General features: G+C 37.2%; 1 pseudogene; it reads right to left on the bottom strand.

The window, feature by feature from the left end:
* Nucleotides 1-1,210: 1,210 nt before the first annotated feature.
* LOC101435642 (von Hippel-Lindau disease tumor suppressor-like) lies at nt 1,211-1,800 on the bottom strand (annotated as a pseudogene).
* Between the last annotated feature and the right edge of the window lie 3,892 nt (nt 1,801-5,692).

The raw sequence follows: 5,692 nt of genomic DNA, 5'->3' as shown, positions 1-5,692 counted from the left end.
CTCTCTCCCCCTCCCCTCAGGACCCACAGTGAAAACTAAGCTTCACTGCTTGAAGTCTTAAGTGATCTTATCCTCTTTCTTTTTATTTTTCTGATTTTTCCACCTTTTTTTCCTATTGAGGGATTTTTAAAAAATTGTTAGTTACAAAAAGAGAAAGTTTAATGGAAGTATTGATTTTGAGCAGATGAATTTAAGTCCAACTTATAAGAAAGCCTTTGCACATTTATGAAACTATAGAAGATTCCAGGCTATTCCATGAACCCTGTGTGTGTTAGGAATAACTTGCCAGAGGTTAGAGTGCTTTAACTTCTGCTCCAGCTCAGGCGAAAAGTGTCACCAGAGCCTGCCTGATGGAAAATGCTGGAACCAAACAGAAATGTCATGGTTGTACAAATAGGATGAGAAATGACAAAATTGGCAAAATCTTATTTACAATACAGTAGCTCCTCAACATTGGAATTAAACATGAGGACTGCCATTTTCTATTTTCTATGCAGATGACAATTTACAAAAAAAAAGCTATTATCACAATAAATGTAGAAAGCCATTCCCAGTTTAGAAACAGAAATAAAAGAGTACTGCACAATAGTAGACAGAGAAAAGCTCAAAGTTTAGAAAATTACAAAAAGTGCTTCCTATAAAATTATTCCCTTTAAAACACTTGCTTACTTTTAAGGCATTAAAAAAAAAAAAAAGTGAAATTTCCAAATACTTTCTACCAAAACATCCAATGGTTTGTTCATTCAACAAACATAACATCAGGTTTATAATGCATGAGGCACTGGAGTCTTAAAGATGAAAAAGACTTGTCCCTGCCTCAAGGACGTCTGTCCTCCCAAAGCAGGGAGGCAGACACATATCCAACCACAATATAGCAATTAAAAGCAGATGCCACTGCTTTCTTTATAATTAAAGGACATGCTGCAGTTCTCATTGAATTACTACACAGAAACTTTCCTGACTTCCTCGGAGACAAAAATGCACCTACATGCTCCTGATAAATACTTCTTTAAAAGGAAGGCATTAAATTGCATTTTGTGATATTTGCCCCTCAACATCACATGCCTAATGAAGTCAGCTTTCTTTTAAGCAATGGAGCATACTGTACTCCAAGAACGAGACACACTGGAACCAAGAATAAGTGACCAGTCCTACATCTAGATAGAGACCAGTAAGTACCATTAGAAGCTGAGCCTAAGGAACACAAACGTCAATTAAAACCTTCGGTCTCTTTCATGGGTTGATTTTCAATATACTCCTGTGTCAGCCGCTCCAACTCGTTCCTCACATCTGGATGGTCTTCCAGATCTTCATAGAGTGAACTGAGGATGTTCAATTTCCTGTAATTCTCAGGTTTTACCAGGCTTCAGACGACCTGGAGGCATTATTCTTTCACGGTGATTATGTGATGTTGGCAGAAATAGGCTGTCCATCAACATTGAGAGATGGCACAAATAATTCAGCCTGGTTAACCAGAAGTCCATTGTATTATGTACCTGCATCTCTGAAAAGCCAAAGTTGACCTCGGTAGTTGTGGATGCGGGTGCCTGTGCCGGCGATAACGTCGGGTAGGGCAGCGGATCTCACGCAGAGGAAGTTGACCGCACGGGCAGCAAGACCCGGACTGCGCTTGTAGAAGATACCTTGGGACCGTTTGCGGGAAGTTCAACAAACGCAGCACCCACTGGGGCCGGCAAGCCTCCATCTCTTCCTTTGCGCCTCTCTCCTCCCGGCCAACTCTTCAGCCCCGGTCTCCTTGCCTGCTTTGGCCTGTTCCACCCACCTGGCCTTCCCAGGCATTAACTCAGGGAACCTAAATAACCAGGCCCTCTCACCTCTGAATTCCCAGGCCCCTGTATTATGGATTTTAACCCCTTATTAGATATGTGGTTTCCAAATATTTTCTCCCATTGTGTAGGTTTTCATTTTACTTTAATGATGAAATCCTTTTATACATAAAAATTTTTAAATTTCACCATATCCAGTTAATCTATTTTTTATTTTGTTGCTTGTGCTTTGATTATAAAGTCTAAGAAACCATTGCTTAACCAAAGATCCAGAAGATGCATCTCAGTGTTTTCTTTTGGAAGTTTTTATAATTCTGGCTCTTGTATTTAGGTGTTTGATCCATTTTGAATTGATTTTTTTGTGTGTATGGTGTGAGGATGGAATCCACTTTCATTCTTTTGCAAACGGGGATCCAATTTTCCCAGTGGCATTTGTTGAAAAGAGTATTCTTTCCCAGTTGAGTGGTCTTTGTACCCTCATCAAGTGTGAATTGGCCACCAATGTTAGGGTTGATTTCTGAACTTTCAGTCTAATTCCATTGGGTTATATGTCCCTGTGCCAGTACCACACTACTTTTGATAACTGTGGCTTTGTAATAAGTTTTAAGACTGGGAAGTGTGAGTCCTCCAACTTTGTTGTTCTTTTACAAATGGTTTTGGCTCTTTGGGATTCCTTGCCCTTCCATATAAATTTGATGATTGGCTTTTCTGTTTCTGCAAAGAAAATTGTTGGAATTTTTATTGGGACTGCATTGAATCTGTAAATCATTTTGGGTCTAATTGACAGCTTAATAATAGTTTTCCAATCCATGAACATGGAATGTCCTTTATTTTATTTTTTACACCTTTATTATTTATTTTACACCTTTATTATTTTATTTACACCTTCTTTGATTTCTTTTAGAAAGGTTGTATAGCTTTCTGTGTACAAGTTCTTTAAATCCTTGGTTAGATTTATCCCTGATATTTGATTCCTTTAGCTGCTATTGTAAATGGAATTTTCTTCTTGATTTCTTCTTCTGATTGTTTATTGTTTGTGTATAAAAACACTACTGATTTTTGGTTGTTGTTCTTGTAACCCACAACTTTGCCAAATTCATTTATTAGCTGTTGGAGATTTGTTGGGGATTTTTCAGAATTTTCTTTATAAAGGATTGTGTCATTCACAATTAAAGAATGCTTTATTTCTTCCCTTCCAATTTGGATGCATTTTATTTCTTTTTCTTGCCTAATTGTTCTGGATAAAACTTCCAGTACAATGTTGAAAAATAGTGCTGACATTGGACATCCTTGTCTTGTTCCTGATCTTAGAATGTAGCCTTTCACCATTAAGAATGATGTTAGCTGAGGATTTTTAATAGATGCCCTACACCATGTTGAGGAAGTTTTCTTCTGTTATAGCTTTCTAAGTGTTTTTTATTATCATAAAGGGGTGCTGGATTTTGTCAGTTGCCTCTTATGAGCCAATTAAGATGGTTGTGTGGTATTTTTTCCTTCATTCTGTAAATGTGGTATATTACATGAATTGATTTTTTATGTTGAACCATCCTTGCTTATCTGGGATAAATCTCACTTAATCGTGGTTTATAATTGTTTTAATGTGCTGTTGGGTTCTGTTGCTAGCATATTGTTTAGGATTTTTGCATCTATATTGATGAGAGATGTTGATCTCTGATTTTCTTTTCTTATAATATCTTTATCTGGCTTTGCTATGAGGGTGAAGTTAGTCTTGTGGAATGAATTAGGAATTGTTCCCTCCTCTTTAAATTTTTGGAGGAGTTTGAGGAGAATTGGCATCACTTCTTATTGAAATGTTTGCTAAAATTCATTGGTGAAGACATTTTGTCCTGAAATTTCTTTTCTGGGAGGTTTTTGATTTCTGATATGATCTCTTTACCATTTATTGGTTTGTCAAGATTGATTTCTTGATTCATGTAGGTAAGTTTATGGTTCCTGGGAATTTGTTCATTTCATCTAGGTTATCTAATTTCTTGGCATATAGTTCTTCGTAGTATACTTTTATAGACCTTTTTATTTCAGTGGGGTTGGCAGTAATGTCCTTTTCATTTCTGATTTTGTTCATTTGCATCTTCTTCCTTTTTTTTTTAAGATTTATTTATTTCTCTTCCCTCCCCCCACCCCCACCCCAGGTGTCTGTTCTCTGTGTCTATTTGCTGCCTTTTCTTCTTTGTCCGCTCCTGTTGTTGTGAGCAGCACGGGAATCTTGTGTTTCTTTTTGTTGCGTCATCTTGTTGTGTCAGCTCTCCATGTGTGCGGCACCATTCCAGGGTAGCCTGCACTTTCTTTTGTGCTGAGCAGCTCTCCTTACAGGGCACACTCCTTGCGCGTGGCGCTCCCCTACACAGGGGACACCCCTGCGTGGCACGGCACTCCTTGCGCGCATCAGCACTGCACATGGGCCAGCTCCACATGGGTCATGGAGGCTCGGGGTTTTAACCATGTACCTCCCATGTGGTAAAAGGATGCCCTAATCACTGGGCCAAGTCCACTGCCTGCATCCTCTTTCTTTATGTCTTTGTTAGTCTAGCCAAAAGGTTGTCCATTTTATTAGTCTGTTCAAAGAATCAACTTTTGGTTTGGTTGATTCTTTCTGTTTCTTTTTTCTCTATTTGTTTACTTCCACTCTAATCCTTATTTCCTTCCTTTTGCTCCTTTTGGGTTTAATTTGCTCTTCTTTTTTTGTTCATCCAGTTTTGAGGTTAGACCTCTGATTTGTAATCCTTTTTTATTATAAGCATTTAGAACTGTAAATTTTCTTTTAACACTGCTTTTGCTGCATCTCATAAGCTTTGGTTTGTGCATTTGCATTTTCAAAATATATCCTAATTTCCTTTGTGAATTCCTATTTAATCCACTGGTTGTTTAAGAGTAGGTTGTTTAATTTCCACATACTTGTGACTTTTTCATTTTCCTTTTGTTATTGATTTCTACCTTCATTCTGTCATGGTCAGAGTATATACATTTCATGCTTTCAATATTTTTTAATTTACTGAGATTGTTTTATGATCTAATATATAGTCTATCCTGGAGAATGACCCATATGCACTTGAAAAGAATGTGTATTTTGTTGTTGTTGGGTGAAATGTTCTATATATATCCGTTAGAACTTGTTGGTTTAAAATATAATTGAAGTCTTGTATTGCCTTATTGATCTTCTGACTATATGTTCTATCCATTATTGAAAGTGGTATATTAAAGTCTCCTATGACTAATGTAAAACTGTCTCTCACACTTCGAATCTGTCAGTATTTTCTTTATATACTTTGGGGCTTTGCTGTTAGGTGCATATATATTGTTACATCTTTTTAAATTGACCTTTTAACAGTATATAATGAACATCTTTGTCCCTCAGAACAGTTTTTGACCAAAAGTCTATTTTTATCTGATATTAGTATATCTACCCTTGCTCTGTTTCTGATACTACTTGCATGGCATATTTGTGCCAAGCTTTCAATTTCAACCTGTAGGGTATAAGAAAACGAATACAAAACCATAGTCCTGCCATTTAAAGTTACCCAGTGGTTTCCTTTACTGGAGGTCTTTATTTCTTTCTACTACTTTGAACCATTGTGTAGTGTCCTTTCATTTTTCTTATATTCTTTAATTTTTTAAAAAAGATACTTAGATTACATAAATATTACATGAAAAATATAGGGGATTCACATATGCCCGCTTCCTACCCCTCTAATTGAGAGGGAGCTTAGATCCCATCAGGCAGTCTTGCTTGCAGTTGCATACCATCTGTTCTTTGGGATGGTTGTTGTCCATCATCATTTCCTTGTTAGTTGTTCTGGATGAGTCCAATGAACAGGAAAGTAGGTGTTGCAACTCCGTTGAGATTCAGGACCCAACTGGCACATGGACAGCCCAAAGATTTAATTCTC

The sequence above is a fragment of the Dasypus novemcinctus genome, chromosome 24 (assembly GCF_030445035.2).
Source record: "Dasypus novemcinctus isolate mDasNov1 chromosome 24, mDasNov1.1.hap2, whole genome shotgun sequence".
Classification (NCBI taxonomy): Eukaryota; Metazoa; Chordata; class Mammalia; order Cingulata; family Dasypodidae; genus Dasypus; species Dasypus novemcinctus.
This window is presented reverse-complemented; position numbering and strand designations above follow the sequence as displayed.